We start from the raw sequence: 20319 nt of genomic DNA, 5'->3' as shown, positions 1-20319 counted from the left end.
GAACAGGTGTTCTTAATCTAGAAGGGATATTCCCTCATATACAGCTACCAACACCGTTCGTAAGGGAAGTTCGTAAATGAGCTTTCATCTCTCTTCCCTCACCACCAACCAGATTCTTTTGAGGAGTTTCCAGTACATTAACCATTCTAAGAAGTACTTAATTTACTAAGCTACTACTATTCTTATTCTCAGAGGAGATATTTACTTATATACAGTTACCTACCCTGTATATTCATGTAGTTCTTAAATGAGCTTTCATGTCTCTTCCCTCACCACCAACCAGATCCTTTTGAGGAGTTTCCAGTACATTACCCTATCCACGAACCAGTTACCTTACCAAGGTACAGCTGATCTTATTCTAGAAAGGATATTCCCTGATATACAGCTGCCAACCCCATTTGTAAGTGTAGTTCCTAAATGAGCTTTCATCTCTCTTTCCTCACCACCAAGCAGACTCTTCTTAGGAGTTTCCAATATATTAACCATTCCAGGAAGTACTTATTTTACTAAGGTACTGCTATTCTTATTCTCAGAGGAGATATTTACTGATATAGAGTTACCTACCCTGTATGTTCATGTAGTTCCTAAATGAGCTTTCATCTCTATACCCTCAGGACTATGCAGAATCTATTGAGGAGTTTCCAGTAAATTAACCTTTCTACTAACTACCTACTTCAACATGGAATAGGTGTTCTTAATCTAGAAGGGATATTCCCTTATATACAGCTGCCAACACCGTTCGTAAGGGAAGTTCCTAAATGAGCTATCCTCTCTCTTCCCTCATCACCAACCAGATCCTTTTGAGGAGTTTCCTGTACATTAACCATTCCAAGAGGTACTCAATTTACTACGCTACTGCTATTCTTATCCTCAGAGGAGATATTTACTGATATACAGTTACCTACCATGTGTGTTCATTTAGTTCCTAAATGAGCTTTCATCTAACTTCCCTCACCACAATGCAGATTTCATTGAGGATTTTACCAGTACATTCACCTTTGCACGAACTACTTACCTTAACAAGGAACAGCTGTTCTTAATCTAGAAGGGATATTCCCTGATATACTGCTGCCAACCCCGTTCGAAAGTGCAGATCTTAAATGAGCTTTCATCTCTGTTCCCTCCCCATCAACCAGATTCTTTTGAGTAGTTTCTAGTACATTAACTATTCCAAGAAGTACTTAATTTACTAAGCTACTGCTATTCTTATTCTCAGTGGAGATATTTACTGACATTCAGTTACCTACCCTGTATATTCATGTAGTTCCTAAATGAGCTCTCATCTCTCTTCCCTCACCACCAACCAGATTCTTTTGAGGAGTTTCCAGTACAGTAACCATTCCAAGAAGTACTTAATTTACTTAGCTACTGCTATTCTTGTTCTCAGAGGATATATTTACTGATATACAGTTACCTACCCTGTATGTTCATGTAGTTCCTAAATGAGCTTTCATCTCTATTTCCTCAGGACTATGCAGAATCTATTGAGGAGTTTCCAGTACATTAACGTTTCTACGAACTACTTACCTCAACATGGAACAGGTGTTCTTAATCTAGAAGGGATATTCCCTCATATACAGCTGCCAACACCGTTCGGAAGGGAAGTCCCTAAGTGAGCTTTCATCTCTCTTCCCTCACCACCAACCAGATTCTTTTGAGGAGTTTCCAGTACATTAACCATTCTAAGAAGTACTTAATTTACTAAGCTACTACTATTCTTATTCTCAGAGGAGATATTTACTTATATACAGTTATCTACCCTGTATATTCATGTAGTTCTTAAATGAGCTTTCATGTCTCTTCCCTCACCACAAAGCAGTTTCAATTGAGGAATTTCCAGTACATTACCCTATCCAGGAACTATTTACCTTACCAAGGTACAGCTGATCTTATTCTAGAAAGGATATTCCCTGATATACAGTTGCCAACCCTGTTTGTAAGTGTAGTTCCTAAATGAGCTTTCATCTCTCTTCCCTCACCACCAATTAGATTCTGTTGACGAGTTTCCGGTACATTAACCATTCCAAGAAGTTCGTAGTTTACTAAGCTACTGCTATTCTTATTCTCAGAAGAGATATTTACAGCTTTACAGTTACCTACACTGCATGTTCCTGTAGTTCCAAAATGAGCTTTCATCTCTCTTTGCTCACCACAAAGCACATTCTATTGAGGATTTTCCAGTATATTAACCTTTCCACGAACTACTTATCCTAACAACGTAAAGCTGTTCTTTATCTAGAAGGGATATTCCCTGATATACAGCTGCCAACTCCGTTCGTAAGTGTACTTCCTAAATGAGCTTTCATCTCTCTTTCCTCACCACCAACCAGATTCTTCTAAGGAGTTTCCAGTATATTAACCATTCCAAGAAGTACTTAATTTACTAAGATACTGCTATTCTTATTCTCAGAGGAGATATTTACTGATATACAGTTACCTACCCTGTATGTTCATGTAGTTCCTAAGTGAGCATTCATCTCTATTCCCTCAGGACTATGCAGAATCTATTGAGGAGTTTCCAGTACATTAACGTTTCTACGAACTACTTACCTCAACATGGAACAGGTGTTCTTAATCTAGAAGGGATATTCCCTCTTATACAGCTGCCAACATCGTTCGTAAGGGAAGTCCCTAAATGAGCTTTCATCTCTCTTCCCTCACCACCAACCAGATTCTTTTGAGGAGTTTCCAGTACATTAACCATTCTAAGAAGTACTTAATTTACCAAGCTACTACTATTCTTATTCTCAGAGGAGATATTTACTTATATACAGTTACCTACGCTGTATATTCATGGAGTTCCTAAATGAGCTTTCATCTCTCTTCCCTCACCAACAACCAGATTCTTTTGAGGTGCTTCTAGTACATTAACCATTCCAAGAAGTACTTAATTTACTAAGCTTCTGCTATTCTTATTCTCAGAGGAGATATTTATGATATTCAGTTACCTACCCTGTGTGTCCATGTAGTTCTTAAATGAGCTTCATGTCTCTTCCCTCACCACAAAGCAGTTTCAATTGAGGTGTTTCCAGTACTTTACCCTATCCACGATCTAGTTACCTTACCAAGGTTCAGCTGATCTTAATCTAGAAGGGATATTCCCTGATATACAGCTGCCAACTCCATTCGTAAGTGTAGTTCCTAAATGAGCTTTCAGCTCTCTTCCCTCACCACCAACTAGATTCTGTTGAGGAGTTTCCAGTACATTAACCATTCCAAGAAGTACTTAGTTTACTAAGCTACTGCTATTCTTATTCTCAGAAGAGATATTTACAGATTTACAGTTACCTACCCTTCATGTTCATGTAGTTCCTAAATTAGCTTTCATCTCTCTTTCCTCACCGCAAAACAGATTCTATTGAAGAGTTTCCAGTACATTAACCTTTCCAGGAACAACTTACCTTTTCAACCAACAGCTGTTCTTTATCTAGAAGTGATATTCCCTGATACACAACTGTCAACCACGTTCGTAAGTGTAGTTCCTAAATGAGCTTTGATCTCTCTTCCCTCACCAACAACCAGATTCTTTTGAGCAGTTTCCAGTAGATTAACTATTACAACAAGAACTTAATTGACTAAACTACTGCTATTCTTATTCTCAGAGGAGATATTTACTGATATACAGTTACGTACCCTCTATATTCATGTAGTTCCTATATGAGCTTTCATCTCTCTTCCCTCACCACAAAGCAGATTCTATTGAGGTGTTTCCAGTACATTTACCTTTCCACAAACTACTTAACAAGGAACATCTCTTCTTAATCTAAAGGGAAATTCCCTCATATACAGCTGCCAACCCAGTTTTTAAGTGTAGTTCCTAAATGAGTTTTCATCTCTCTTCCCTCACCACTAACCAGGTTCTATTGTGGAGTTTGCCATGTCTGAACCATTAGAAGAAGTACTTAATTTACTAAACTAGTGCTATTCGTATTCTCAGAGGAGATATTTGCTGATGTACAGTTACCTACCCGGTATATTCATGTAGATCCGAAATGAGCTCTCATCTCTCGTACCTCACAACCAACCAGATTTTTTTGTGGAGTTTCCAGTACATTAAGCATTCGAAGAAGTACTTATTTTACTATGCTACTGCTATTATTATTCTCAGAGGAGATACTTACTTATATACAGTTACCTACCACGTGTGTTCATGTAGTTCCTACATGAGCTTTCATCTCTCTTCCCTCACCACAAAGCAGATTCTATTGAGGAGTTTCCAGTACATTAACCTTTACAACAACTACTTACCGTAAGAAAAAACAGCTGTTCTTAATCTAGAAGGGATATTCCCTGATATACAGCTACCATCCTGTTAGTAAGTGTAGTTCCTAAATGACCTTTCATCTCTCTTCCCTCACAACCAAACAGATTCTTTTGAGGAGTTTTGTGTACATTCCCCATTCCAAGAAGTACTTAAGTTACTAAGCTACTGCTATTCTTATTCTCAGAGGAGATATTAAGTGATATACAGTTACCTACCCTGTATGTTCATGTAGGTCCTAAATGACCTTTCATCTGTCTACCCTCACCACAAAGCAGATTCTATTGAGGAGTATCCAGTAAATTAACCTTTCCACGAACTACTTATCTTAACAATGAACAGCTGTTCTTAATCTAGAAGGGATATTCCCTGATATACAGCTGCCAACCCCATTCGTAAGTGTAGTTCCTAAATGAGATTTCATCCTCTCTTCCCTCACCACCAACCAGATATTTTTGAGGAGTTTCCTGTACATTAACCATTCCAAAGTACTTAATTTGCTAAGCTAATGCTATTCTTATTCACAGAGGAGATATTTAATGATATACAGTTACCTACCATGTGTGTTCATTTAGTTCCTAAATGAGTTTTCATCTAACTCGCTCACCACAATGCAGATTTCATTGAGCATTTTCCAGTACATTCCAGTACATTTACCTTTCCACGAACTACTTAACTTAACAAGGAACAGCTGTTCTTAATCTAAAGGGATATTCCCTCATATACAGCTGCCAACCCAGTTTGTAAGTGTAGTTCCTAAATGAGCTTTCATCTCTCTTCCCTCACCACCAACCAGGTTCTATATAGGAGTTTGCAGTGTCTTAACCATTCGAAGAAGTCCTTAATTTACTAAACTACTGCTATTCTTATTCTCAGAGGAGATATTTACTGGTATACAATTACCTACCCTGTATGTTCATGTAGTTAATAAATGACCTTTCATCTCTCTTCCCTCACCGCAATATCAGATTCTATTGAGGAGTTTCCAGTACATTAACCATTCCAAGAAGTACATAATTTACTAAGCTACTGCTATCCTTATTCTCAGAGGAGATATTAACTGATATACAGTTGCCTACCCTGTATGTTCATGTAGTTCCTAAAAGAGCTTTCATCTCTCTTCCCTCACCAACAACCAGATTCTTATGAGGAGTTTCCAGTACATTAACCATTCCAAGAAGTACTTAATTTACAAACCTACTGCTATTCTTATTCTCAGAGGATATATTTACTTATATACAGTTACATACCCTTTGTGTTCATGTAGTTCCTATATGAGATTTCATCTCTTTTCCCTCACCACAAAGCAGAAACTATTGAGGGATTTCCAGTACATTCACCTCTCCACGAACTACTTACCTCAACAAGGAACAGCTGTTCTTATTCTAAAGGGATATTCCCTGAAATACAGCTGCCAAGCCCGTTCGTAAGTGTAGGTCCTAAATGAGCTTTCATGTCTCTTCCCTCACCACCAACCAGGTTTTATTGAGGACTTTGCAGTATATTAACCATTCGAAGAAGTACTTAATTTACTAAGCTACTGCTATTCTTATTCTCAGAGGATATATTTACTAATATACAGTTACCTACCCGGTATGTTCATGTATGTCCTAAATGAGCTCTCATCTCTCGTCACTCACAAACAACCAGATTCTTTTGTGGACTCTCCAGTACATTAACCATTCGAAGAGTTACTTAATTTATCATACAGAAAAAAAGGAAAGAAGTAGACAGAGACCTCAACAGATTAGGTCAGGATATAACCATCGCTGCAGAGGGACTCCACGGAGTAGTGGTCAGGGTTGGGGAAACAAGGAGCAGGGAACATGGGGGTTTTAGGATTTAAATGTAATGGATCACGAGAGTCTTGGGGATGCCTTTGTGGTTGTAGCAGACTGTCCTGTGTGGTATTTATGGTATCCTTCTGATACTGACAGTCCGGTACTTTCACATAAGGTCAGGGGCTGAATTTTTGCTGAGAATCAGGAGGGGTCCCTGGGGAAGGGAGGTGGTCGAGGGGCCATGGCCACAACATTGAGTTATGAGAACAAAGCAGATTCCCATTTATATCAGTATCAAAAATATCAATGTACATGACAGAGGCATTTCAATTTGACAGAATAGACTGCTTTTCCTCATGAATATGGAGTATGGCTATGCAGCACCCAAAGGTAATGTCAGTGTGATTCCTTGTAGACTACATCAATTTTTATGTGAGGAACTAGGACAAGGAGCTGTGTTGAAATAGCAGGTCTTTCTCTGGGAGGCTGCAAGAAGGCAATGTGGTGAGACAAAAAAAATTCCTGACATCAAGTAGGACACTTAAGAGGGGATAAACATCTGGAAACATCTGAATTACCTAAATGTGTGGGGCTGCTTTTCTGTGTGTGTACCAGTGATGGGGCTTGAACTCAGGGGTTTGGGTATTGCCCCTTTGCTTTATTTGCTCAAGGCTGGCACTTTACTACCTGAGATACACCTCTACTTCTGGTTTTTGGGTGGTTCAAGAGCAAGAGAGTCTCACAAACTTTTCAGCCTAGGCTGGCTTCAAAACATGATCCTCATATCTCAGCCTCCTGAATTGCTAGGATTAAAAGTAGGAGCCATGGGGCTGGGGATATGGCCTAGTGGCAAGAGTGCTTGCTTCATATACATGAGGCCCTGGGTTTGATTCCCCTGCACCACATATACATAAAATGGCCAGAAGTGGTGCTGTGGCTCAAGTGGCAAAATGCTAGCCTTGAGCAAGAAGAAGCCAGGGACAGTGCTCAGGCCCTGAGCCAAGCCCCAGGATTGGCAAAATAATACAATTATGAGACACTGGTACCTTGCAAATTGATGGTTCTTCACAGGGGTAGTATTGTCCTTTAGGGGTCATTTAGCATGTGTTATCATTTATTAATGATATTAATGCCCTACAGGCTTATGTCCTTATACTTAGGTATTTTTATTAGTAGGATTCTATAGCATGATGGCTGTTTTCTTTTATTTCCATCAAGACCCTTCTGCAAATCTCCCTCATATCACCATCTTGGAAAGCCTGAGGAACTAAAAGGGGCTAGAGAGGGATGGGAAGCAGGATATTTTGGGTCCTGGTGGGACTTCTTTCAAAACAATGCTGTCTTTTGTATCTAGTTTCCACTTGCCAGGCCAAGATACTGATCATGACCTTGCATCCTAATTAATCTACCCTTTCACCATCAGCCCAACTCTTTCCACAATTAAGTTGTTCTCTCAAGTAATTTGTTACAGTAATGAGAAGAGAACTAATACAGAAAATGAGTACTAAGAGTAGGGTCCTTGCTGTGGTAATCCTGGCTATGTGTTTGAGAAACCATTCGAATGAGATTGTCAGGGGATTTGGAAGAGTTGGTAGACTAGAGGAAGTCTAGGATGCTGTAAGCAGAGCTTTTTCTAGATCAAGCTCAAGAGTACAGAATGCTGAGACAAGCGAGAGTAAAGACTGCTCATAAGGCAAAAGTGAGAAGTCTATTGGGAAATGAACAAGGGACCATTCATGTTATATCCTGTCAAAGAATTTGTCCTCATTTTGTTCATGTCCTATGACTTTCAGTGAGGCAGAATTGAACATTATTGTATGAGCCAGACATATTGATATACACTTATAAATCCAGTAATCTCAGCAGTTATCAGTTACTAGCTTACCCCAGCTTTCTGAGGGTAACCTACACCACCTCCCTGTTGTATTCTTTGGCCAGGTAATCCTACTCTTCTTTTTCTTTTTTTTGCACCAGACATGGGGCTTGAAAGCTGGGCCTTAACACTGTCCCTGAGAGTTTTTGCTCAAAGCTAATGTTCTACCACTAGCGTCACAGCCCCAACTACTAGTTTTTTGGTAGTTAATTAGAGATAAAAGTCTCCTAGACTTTCCTGCCTGGGCTGTCCTCTAACCACAATGCTCAGAACTCTTCCTCCTGAGTAGCTATGATTACAGGCATGAGCTACTAGCAATTCTACTCTTTGTGAATCAACACTGATAGCACTTTGGGATCCTTCTTTATTGCACTATCACATGAGCATCTAAATTCTTTAACTTCTTCCTTGGTGATATAGTTTCTCTACCTTAGTACCATGGACATTTTAGATTGAATGTCCTTTGTCCTAAGACTTTCCTGTGTAGCTAGTTAGGAGGCTGAATTAGGATCATGGGTTGAAGCCAGACTGGACAAGCAAGCTCATGAGACTCTTATCTCCAATTAACTACCAAAAAAGCTGGAAGTGGTGCTGAGGCTCAAGAAGTAGCCTTGAGCAAAACAAGCTTAAGGAAATTGCCCTGGCCCTGAGCCCTAGGACACACACAAACACATACACACACACACACACACACACACACACACACACACACACACACACAGTCTAGAGATATGCTGTATAGGTTACTTTTCTCATTTCTGTGTCATAATACTGGGGGAATTATTTAATTTTAGTTACAGTTTCAGATTTTAGTATGTCATCTGTGGTTCTTTAGACTCTTGTCCAGGGTGAAGCAGAACATCAAAACATTAAGAGTATGTGTGGCTGGGGATATGGCATAGTGGCAAGAGTGCTTGCCCCGTATCCATGAGGCCCTGGGTTCAATTCCCCAGCACCACATATATAGAAAAGGGCCAGAAGTGGTGCTGTGACTCAAGTGGCAGAGTGCTAGCCTTGAGCAAAAAGAAGCCAGGGACAGCACTCAGGCCCGGAGTCTAAGGCCCAGGACTGGCAAACAAACAAACAAACAAAAAAAAAACAGCATGTGGAAGAGAAAGTTTCTCCCCTCATGGCAGAATGGATGCAGAGAAGAAGGACTAGGACTAAAATTAGCCTTCAAAGACACCCCACGGATTTATTTCCTCCAGCAAGTCCCCACCTCCTCAATTGCCAAGAGAGAATCCAGCCTTGGATCAAGTGTTCAATATATGCACGTGCTGCGGGTTTTTCATATTTAAACCGTAGCATTCCCCACTCACTGTCTCCAAAGGCTTATGTCCGTCTTGTAATGAAAAATGCATTTAGTTCATCTCCAAGAATCCCCAAATTCTGATCAGTTCCAGCATTGTTCAAAACTCTTCAGTCTTCTGTGACTCAGTGCAAACTCTTAGCTGCAATGGCTAAAAATAAAATTTAAATGAAAGTTGCATACTAAAAGACACAGGGACACAGGGAAATCTTGCCATTCTGAATACAAGGAATAAGAAAGTAGCAAGAGAGGATGGAGTCAAAGCAAGACCCACCCAAACCTATAAAGGCAAACATTAAATACTATAGCTCTGTATCTGTCACCTGAGACACTAGGTGTTATGATAAGGGCACCAAAGGGTTTGGGTATCCCTGCCCCTATTGACTTGCCATTTGCAGACTACAAGGCTTATTTCACAGGCTGTCTCCAGTTGTTACTATAGATTGTATAGGCAGATGGTCCACATTTCTATCATCTTTAACATGCATGAGTCCCCTGTGAAACTCGGGCTACACTTTCACAACTTCCTGCATAACTCTGTCTCTCAGGCTTTCTTTGAAATCTCTATGGAAGCAAGTCTTCATGAGCACAAGGTTTACCTTCTGCATTTCTGTAAAAATGGCAATCATGTGTATACCATCTGAGTCTTCCACTACTCCGGCTAACAGGCTGCCTTGAATCACACTTCAGCAGCCCCTGAGGGACTTTGTTTAAACCTGAGCAGAGCCTTCTCCAGGCAGTCCTGGGCATGCAGAGCTCCCAGCAGAGCACAACTCAAAACAAAGTTTCAAATTAGTTAAATTTGATCCATCCATGGGGAAGCCCCAACCAGTTCCTGAGATGCCCTCAACTTGGGGGGGGAGGTCAGTTAACTCAGGAGGATTGTGATTTGAAAGTAATAGAACAAATGTTTGCAAGACTCCTTTTTATTTTTGGCCAATATTAGAGTGCAGCTATGAATGTCTGTCATCCCAGAAGTAAAATATGTGTATGAGTATTATTGTCTACTCTGTGCTAAGTGTAAAAGCAAGACTCTATTTAAAAAATAACTAAGACACAAAAAGATGGGGATATGGCTCAAGTGGTATCGTCCTAGAAAGTGACAGGGCCAGAACTCAAATTTAATATTGCAAAAATAGTGGAAAGAAAGAAAAAGAAAAGAAGGAAAAGAAGGGGAGAGAGAGAGAGAGAGAGAGAGAGAGAGAGAGAGAGAGAGAGAGAGAGAGAGAGAGAGAGAACAAAACAAAGTGTATTCACTGGGCTAAGTTTTAGTTGTTACTGGAGGCCCCGCAACAGGAAAATTTCCTGTTTTTCTGGAGTATGAGTTTTAATTGAGAAAGTAGTAATCCTGTAAATTATAATAGTCGTGGTTAATTATTTAGTTCAACCCATCAAAACTGTGAGATGTACTATTTTCATTTCCATTTATAAGATATTGTGGCAGATAGGAGCAAGCGGCTTCTACAGAATCCCACAGACCCCATCCAGATTTTTTAAAACTATCATTTTAATTTCTTTTTCCTTTTATTTTTTTGCCAGTCCCGGGGCTTGAACTCAGGGCCTGGGCACTGGCCTTGGCTTCTTTTTGCTCAAGGCTAGCACTCTGCCACTTGAGTCACAGCACCACTTCTGGCCATTTTCTATATATGAGGTGTTGAGGAATCAAACCCAGGGCTTCATGTATACGTGGAAAGCACTCTTGCCACTAGGCCATATTCCCAGCCCTTCTTATCATTAGACAATCTTTAGAGCTTAAGTGGCTGCATGATTTTGGGCAACATGAATTTAATAGCTCTTGATTCTTAATGTTTACAATGGAGTCAATACACGCTCATAAAAAAAAAACATCTATTTCATGAGGTTGTTGTGAAAAGTAAATGAATTAACTTAAATCCTTAGGACAGCATTTGGCATACAGTTGTATAAGGTAAGGAAAAAATGAATAGAGAATCCCTCATTAGACCAGTGATTCTCTTAGTGTGGTCCACAAACCAGAGGCTCAGTATCCTCTGAGTACTTGTTAGAAATGTAAACTCTTGCTCTCCAGCCCCAGGCCTGACTTCAGGAGTGGACTCAGCCACCTGCATTCAGCCAGATCTCCAGATGACTCTGATGTATGATTAAGTTTGAGAACAAATGGATATCCCTTCTGAGGAGATGATGCTTTAACTGCGCAGGACTGATTCCCAATAGGATGCCTTCTCTGGCTATAAACATTAATAAAGCAAAAACAAAATCAACTCTATGTCTTCCCTTCTCTTTTGTTTTTATCTATCTATCTATCTATCTATCTATCTATCTATCTATCTATCATCTATTGTGGTACTGGTCCTCTGGCTTGAACAAAGAACCTGGCTGCTGTCCCTGAGCTTTTTTACTCAAGGCTAGCACTCTACCTCTTGAGCCACAGCTCCTCTTCTGGTTTTATTTGGCAGTTAATTGGAGGTGAGTCTTATGGACTTAACTGCCCAAGCTAGCTTTGAACCGTGATCCTCAGATCTCAGCCTCTTAAGCAGCTAGATGACAGGTGTGAGCCACCAGTGCCAGGCTGTGCTTTTCTTTTACATTGCTATATTCAGCAACCATCTTCTCATCCTTGGGACCAGATTCCTTCCCTGGTACACTGAAATACCCTGCACTGCTCTGCATCTTTAGTGAGCTTCCCTCCTTCCTCCCTCCCTCCCACTTTCTAATCTTCTTTCCCTCTTTCCTTTATTGAGAACCTTGGGATTGAGGAAGATAGGGACAAGAGGCCCCTGGCTCTATCCTCTGGGAACCTGTCATCCAGTGGAGAGACTAACAGGTCTCTTTCCATGACTGGCTTCAAGGTGGGGGGGGCTGGTGTACCAGTGAGGCCTGGGGTTGAGGCAGGCTCAGAGATGAGGACAAGCTTCTCAAGGAGGTGACACTTAGTATGAGACTTGATGAAACTGGAAAACAACTTGATAAAATATTATTTAAAATAGTCTAAAAGGAAAAACACAAGAACTATAATATCAAACTGAATGTTTTTAATAACAGCACAAAAGATGATCATGAGAGATACATGGAAATACTCAGGAGGACTGAAAGGTGCTGCTGAATAAAGATGATAGAAATGTTCTACTGACTTTTTTTTCAAATGAAAACATCCAGAAGTGCATGAACTGCTACTGGCCAGGAATTGAAGAATGAACATTTGGTTACTGTTGAATGCTTCCTAATCATTCTCTGCTAATGGTTTGGTTTTGCTGTTCTTGATTACTTCAAGTCTTTGTCTACCCCTCATCTTGCCATTATGCACACCTCCTTCCTCCTTTCTTCCTGTGTTAGTGAAAAAAAATCCCCATATTTAACGCCCAAGTCAAAAGCTGCCTTCCCATGAGGCCTGCTCTGCTTCTCCTTATTGGAAGCAATTACTCTTTGCTGGTAAGGTCAGCATCCCTTGATTCTAACTTGCTCTAGCACATTTTGCTACATTACACTTATGGCAGAAGTAGATTTGGTTTCATAAATGAAAGGTCCCCCAGGATCAAGTCAGCGTCATAAAAAAAAAGACAGGATCATACTATTGTAGCAATGTCTAGTCTCAGGGATAATGGTTAAGCCCTTTTAGGTTTATAATAGTATGATTTACAACATGAAGGTGAGAAGGCAGGACCACCGTCTCTTACTGCATACCACAGCTGCAGAGAAGCCAAAAAATTTCATTTGTAACCTTCTGACATACCTTAATAGTGGAAAAAGGGGACAGGAAAACAATTTGTGATTGTTGATTAAATGACAGTAATAGAAACAAGAAAACTTTATTTGTTAAAAAAAACTTTATTCAACAAAAATGTAATATTTGTATTAGAGCTAAAGCAATGACACTGAACCACTGGCCCAATGTATGGAGCCAGTTGGTGCCATGGACAGAGAACTGGAAGTCAAATCTGAGTGCTGCTAGCAGTCTCTAAGCAAGTGTATTACTCAGCTTGAGCTGCAGTATCAAATACCACTGACTTGGAATATTGCTCATTAACTAATAGCTTTTTCTGACAGTTCTGGTTCAAGGTGTCAACTGATTCTGTTCCTGATAAGGGCTCTCTTCCTGTCTCGTGGGCAGAAGCTGGTAGAAAGTGAGCTCTCTAGTGTTTCTTCTCAGAATGATACTGCCCACTGGATTAGGCTTCTCCCTTATCACCTCATTTAAATTTTTACCACTTTATCTCCAAACATAGTCACATTGGGGATTAGGAAATCAACATATGACTTTGAGGAAGAAGATGCAATTCAATCCATTACAGAAAGTTGCAAAACTTCATATTTTTATCTGCAAATGAAAATGGTACCTACAAAGGTTGCTGGTAAGTTGGACTGAAAATGTGTGAAAGAAACTATATAGTTGTGTCAAATATCTGAGAAGTTAAAACTATAAAAAGCACAATATTTAAAGTAGATCAGAGAGAACAATCGAGGTCTATACTCAATTTGAGTGAACAGGGATGCTACCAGCATAAGGGTTCAGTGAAGGATTATTTACAATAGCTATGATATGGAATCACCAACCATCTACCAACCAGTAGATGAACAGATCAAGAAAATGTGGTATATATACACAATGGAATTTGATGCTTCCATCAGAAAGAGTGATATTGCCTTATTCACAAGGAAATGGACAAACGTGGAAAAAGCATACTAAGTGAAGAAAGCCAGACCCAAAGAAACATAGGCACTATGGTTTCCTTCATTTGTAATAATTAGTAATGTCTAGGATAGTCCTAGCAGAGGATCACAATAGTTCAATGGCTAGGTACATATGACCGTATGAAATGATGTTAATGGAAATGAACTCCAAGTATGGAAACAAGAGGGTTTTTTTTTAATGTACTGTGTGAGTTATTTCTTTTTTTCTTTCTTTCTTTCCCCCTCCCCCTTTGGCTTATCCCCTTGTCACTGTTTTTGATTTTGGTAACCTGTGTCTTGTATATACATTTGTCTGATTTGGAGAAGGGAAGGGGAATAACAAAATAGTGAGACAAAGGAAAAAGAGTGAACCAATGCAACAGTGATACTCCCAAGACACTATGTTGGAAATGAATCTTATAACTTGTGGGGGCGGTGGGGATTCAGGGGGCCTGAGAAAAACGAGGGAGTGGGTAACTATGTTGAACAAGAAATATACTCATTACCTTAATTGCCTAACTGTAGCCCCTCTGTACATCACCTTTACAATAAAAGTAAATTAAAAGAATAGGGATGGTCATTATTATTAGTATTTTCTTGACTGTGTGGCTTGAACTCAGGGCCTAAGCACTATCCTGAGCTCTTTTGCACAAGGCTAGTGTTCTATCACTTTAAGCCATAGATTCACTTCTGGTTTGTAGTGGTTAATTGGATAAGAGTCTCACAGGAACTTTTCTACCCAGGCTGGCTTTAACTATGATCTATATATTATGATTCTATATGTCTATCTATCATCTATCTATCTATCTATCTATCTATCTATCTATTTATCTATAATATTATAAATTACCATGAGGGGCTAGTCATTTTTACTGAACATTTACTTAACCCTTAGATAGTGGCTCTACTTTTAGTTCTATAACAGTCTCATGGCAAGTATAATTGCCTCGTGTGTGTGTGTGTGTGTGTGTGTGTGTGTGTGTGTGTGTGTGTATCCATCCTAGGGCTTCAGCTCAGGGCCTCAGCAGTGTCCCTGAGCTTTTTTTGCTCAGAGTTAGCCCTCTAGTACTTGAGATACAGCTCCACTTCTGGATTGTCTCTCTCTCACTCTCCCTCTCATGTGTGTGTGTGAGTGTGTGTGTGAGTGTGTGTGTGTGATTATTGGCTATAAAAGTGTCATGGACTTTCTTGCTAGGATTACAGCCATGAATGCCCAGCTTCAGAGTTTTATTTAAGTGCATGATGAAACCAGTCCAACCTGCATTGCTTTTGTTCCACGAGTGGAATAGATAAAAAGAATATAACTAACTGGCCGTGTGAGTGCTCAGTAGAACCAGTGGACGCTACACTCTGCCCAGTAGAAGGCTGCAGAAGGCTGTGTAGGCTGCAGCAGGTGGAGTGACTGGCTGGCCGCCCCTGTTTTCCCAGTGGCCCCGCCCATGGTGCCTGGCCAATCTTTTCTGAAAGTAGGACACTCCACCAATGGCCTTCCTCTTCCTTCCTCATGTGCTCACAAGCCCGCACATTCTACACTCTACACACCAGACACAACAGCCCTTAGCTTACACAAACATGACAGCACACTCAGAAGACATACAAACCAACTTGCAAAGGAGTCAAAGTAAAAACATTTGGACTTTACAAGATGTTTAGCTTGATGATAAGGTTAGAAACTGGGGGAAATGGTGTCCAGGAAAGACTTACAGGAGATGCTAGGGATGTTCCCTAAGGTGTTGAGAAGGAGCTGGTGGATGGAGGGAGGGCTTGATCTCCAGGCAGGCTGGCCTAACTGCAGTGAGCATGAGTGTCAACAGCTGGGTTGGAAGAGGAAAAAGATGACACACTCAGAGCAGAAGTGTTCAGGGAACATGGTTTGATATTGGTCCCAGAGCAGCTGGATTCTGGAAGCTTCTGAGAAAATTAACACAATGAAATGAATCATTGAAAAGAAAGTGGAGCTGGGCTCTGGTGGCTCATGGCTGTGATCCTAGGCATTCAGGAGGCTGAGATCTGATGATTGACATTTGAAGCCAGCCTGGACAGACAAATGCTAGAGACTTTTAATCTGCAATTAACCAACAAAAAGCCAGAAGTGGAGCTGTGGCTCAAATGGTAGAGCACCAGACTTGACTGAAAAACCAAAGGCATAGTACCCAGGCCCTGAGTTCCATCCCTAGTAGCATCGTCTTCTGCATATTCACACATGCAAAACAAGAAAAAGAATAGAATAAAGAAATAATGAAAAGGAAAAAGAGAAGAAAACAGAGATTAAACTTCGAAATACTTTAACATCCAAACTCTATTTTTGAACAATCCTCAAAGTAAGAGCAAAAATATTAAAACATACAAATGTTCATACTGCACCATTGAATGCCAAGCGTGTTTTTAACTCTCTGTTTTTGGACCTCTCTATATAAATTTTTCTGCCTAAAACTAGTTTTTATGTGGCCAGTTTCTCTTAACACTTTCCCTGTTGCTATATATTCTCTTCATAGTTGCACTTTTTATTTATGCTGCTTGATTTATCACTTGTATACTTTGGGCGACTCAATCTGAGACAATTTTCTCATCTTCGAAAATGGAGGTAATTGCAGGGCACGGATGGATTTTGACTGATATCAGCCTGGGAAGGAAGTCTATGACACTCTTATTTCCAGTCTCTCTCTCTCTCTCTCTCTCTCTCTCTCTCTCTCTCTCTCTCTCTCTCTCTTTCTCTCTCTCTCACTCTCCACACACACACACACACACACACACACTAAGACAGATATAGAGCTGAGATTCAAGTAGCAGAGTGCTGGCTTTGAGCAAAAAAGTAAAAAGTTCTGGGACAGCACCCAGGCCCTGAGTTCAAGACCCAGGACTGGTACAAAAAAAAGTCTGAAACTTGGTAGAGAGGGACGATACTGTCACCTAAGTTTTCTCCCTTAGCTGAAGGGTCTATAAAATAACTAGTGGGCCAATGCAGTCCTAATATTCAATGTGCACATGTGAAAGTGGAACTGGGTATCTCAAGGAGATGGGTGGGGTTGAGAGACATGAAGGAGAACGATGGAAGAGGCGACTGATCAGAATGCGTGTACTCAAGCACTGATACATTGAATTGAACCTCCTTTGTACAACTACTTAATGATACTTTAAAAATAAAAACAAAAGCAGTTCTTGAAAAGCAAATAAATCTACCACTCCTGGGCTGGAAGTGTAGCTCAGTGGTAGAGTGCTTCATCCTCAGATTCTAGCATGCTGGAGGCCCTGAGTTCATATCCTCTTCAGGGAGAAATCACACCCACACCCCCAACTCTCCCACCTGAACTTGGAGGACTTAAGTCTTCAGTGAGGGTGAGGGTGGGGGTGCGGTGGGATGGCGGAAAGTTGGGTGTGTTGGGGTGAGACTAGAGCTGGATCAGAAGCTGGACATCACCTCTTTTTCAAGCTCTCTGCCAGCACACGCAGTAGCTACATTTTAATTTTTTTTTTTTTTTTGGCCAGTCCTTGGGCTTGGACTCAAGGCCTGAGCACAGTCCCTAGCTTCTTCTTGCTCAAGGCTAGCACTCTGCCACTTGAGTCACAGCACCACTTCTGGCCTTTTTCTGTATATGTGGTGCTGGGGAATCAAACCCAGGGCCTCATGTATATGAGGCAGGCGCTCTTGCCACTAGGCCATATCCCCAGCCCGACATTTTAATTTTAGTTTTTCCAGGGAGTTGGGAAGCCCCGTGGTGAGTGTGGGGCCGAAGTGCTGAGCACCAGCGGGACAGAGCCAGGTGGAGGACGTTGCCATTTACATACTCCAACACCTGGGTCTGCTACTTGGGCTAGAGGGACAACTGTGATGTCCGGAAACCACCAGCATCCGCTGTCTTCTGGACCTGCCAGGAGGGAGGCGGGAATGAAATTCCTCCTGGATTTCCTAAGCAGTTCGATTCCCTCCTCATCGGAGTGTACCCCAGGCCCGGTCGCCCCCGGCACCCTCCCAGGAGTGCTCTCCAGCCCCCCCCCCAGCTCTGTCTGGGGCCGGCGGGGGGTGGGGCGACGCAGCAAGCCCTGCCCTCGTGCGGGCCGACTGCTTGGGCCCTGTCCACTTCCCCACCCTTGGACTGCAGGCTGCCAGGGGATCTTCGTGCCTGGCTGGGCAGCACGGGAAAGGTCCCACTTTTTCTTGTCTTCTTTTTTTCTTTCCTCCATTGTATAACAGGTTTCCCGAGAGGGGTGCCCAAGGGAGACTGAAGCTCAGCAGAGGAACCTGGGAAGGGCGCCCTATGCCCCTTGCCGATCTTCCCCAAGCAGTGTCCCCTCCTACTTGCTCACCTGTGGGGTGCAGGGCCCGAGCCCATGCGCCCTGGAAGCCGCGAACCTCTTGGTGGCCAGCGCAGTTCCCCTGGGACCTGAGACCTACAATGGTAGCACGGGGCCTGGCGGGGTCATGGGGTCGAGCCTGGGTGACACCGTCCTCCCTGGCCGGGAGCCCCCATACTCTGTCTTCACCGTGCTGGTGGTAACGCTGCTGGCACTGCTGATCGCTGCCACTTTCTTGTGGAATCTGCTGGTACTGGTCACCATCCTGCGCATCTGCACCTTCCATCGCGTGCCGCACAACCTCCTGGGCTCGATGGCCATCTCGGATGCGCTAGTGGCAGCCGTGGTGATGCCACTGAGTCTGGTGAATAAGCTGTTGGCGGGGAGGCAGTGGCGTCTGGGCCGAAGCCTGTGTCACATGTGGATCTCTCTCGACGTGCTGTGCTGCACTGCCAGCATCTGGAACGTGGCGGCCATCGCCCTGGACCGGTACTGGATCATCAGGCGCCACCTGCAGTAATCACTGAGCGCCCTCTGCCGCGCCTGGGCGCTCATGATCGCGCTCACCTGGGCCCTGGTGGCGCTCATGGCCCTCGCCCCACTGCTCTTCGGCTGGGGCGAGGTGCAAGATGCGGGGCGCCAGCTGTGCCAGGTGAGCCAGGAACCCTCAGACGCTGTCTTGTCCACCGGCGGCGCCCTTTACCTGCCGCTTGGCGTCGTGTTGTTCGTCTACTGGAAGATCGCCAAGGCGGCCAAATTTCTTTTCGGTTGCCGCCGCAGCCGGGCTGTGCTGCCATTTCCCGCCACCATGCAGGTGAGGGTTCAGATGTGTTCCTGGGGGAATCTGGGTCGCTGGGGAAGTGGGAGGTTTGGGGAAAGGGAGAGGGGGCTGACGCTTGCGCGCGGGCTAGGACCAGTGGCCAATGCAGCTGGAGCACCAGAAGAATTTTCCATCTGCTCTTGCGAGGAACTCCTGGAGCCACCTGTCAATTGCGCGTCTGGTGTGCCCCCACGAAGGTCGCCATCCGCGCGTCATGGACTAGGTTTCACCACTCTCACGCGAGTACTGAACCCCAGTCGGTGTTGTTTGCAGGTGCAGCCTCCCTTCACAGGGGTGGGATCGCTGCATTCTCTGTGCTTTCCTTGCCTGTCGAAGTTGTGTTCAAATCAGGCTAGGAAACACTAGCTTCTCGGGTCTGTCTTGACTTGCAGGGCTGTGATTGGCTAGAATTAGACTTGATATAATAGAGGAAATTCCTCTCACCTGTACTAGTTTGTTTCCATAGGACACTATTCCATCCCCTGCAGTCTAGTGACGCCTCAGCAATCAACTACCTGCCTCTTCCCTGGTCAAAGGGAAAAGTGAAGATAAAAAAAAAAAAAAAAAAAAAAAAAACAAGCGTCACTGGGTGTTGGCGCCTTACTCCTGTAATCCTACTACTTGAGAGGCTGAGATCTGAGGACCGTGGTTCAAAGCCAGCCAGAAAGCCAGCCCAGCAGGAAAGTCCACAAGACTCTTATGTCCAGTTAACTATAAAAAAATATGTCAGAATGGAGCTGTGGTTCAAGCGGTAGAGTGCTGGTCTCAAGCACAAGGCTCACGACAGTGCCCAGGCCCTGAGTTCATCCCCTCTCTCCTATCCATGTGCCACTTTCCCTTGGTTATCTCAATGGTAAGGATATCCTCTAGTTGTTTTGGGAGGAAGCAAAAGAATGGATTGCAATCCCAGCTTGGGCATCTGTTGCTTACTTTATCTGTGCTTTATTTCTTATTTAAACAACTGTATTCCTACTTCATACAGCCCTTGGTGAAGATTCCAGGAGGTTAGGAATGTAAGACATGCTAAGTGAATACACTGGCTAGAGAAAAATGAACAGGGTATTGACTGGCAGTATACAGGGAATGTAAGATTCCATTGGATGTGTAATGAATTGAGGAGCTGCATTTGTAAGATCTCTGATGTTCTATGTGAAGCTTTTTCTCTTTTGGCCAGTATTTAAGATATGCTCAGCTACCACCTTACCCTGGAGATCCAAACTTTGCTCAGGTATTCCAGGCAGGAACCTCCCAGTCTGGAGTACAAAAGGGTTTATTTTGTACACCCTATTTTATTTTATTTGCCAGTCCTGGGGCTTGGACTCAGGGCCTGAGCAC

The 20319-nt window shown here is 42.6% G+C and overlaps 1 pseudogene; it reads left to right on the top strand.

The window, feature by feature from the left end:
* Window positions 1-16449: 16449 nt before the first annotated feature.
* On the top strand, window positions 16450-19676 carry LOC125357904 (annotated as a pseudogene).
* The last annotated feature ends 643 nt before the right edge of the window (window positions 19677-20319 follow it).

Source organism: Perognathus longimembris, chromosome 10, assembly GCF_023159225.1.
Source record: "Perognathus longimembris pacificus isolate PPM17 chromosome 10, ASM2315922v1, whole genome shotgun sequence".
Taxonomy (NCBI): domain Eukaryota; kingdom Metazoa; phylum Chordata; class Mammalia; order Rodentia; family Heteromyidae; genus Perognathus; species Perognathus longimembris.
This window is presented reverse-complemented; position numbering and strand designations above follow the sequence as displayed.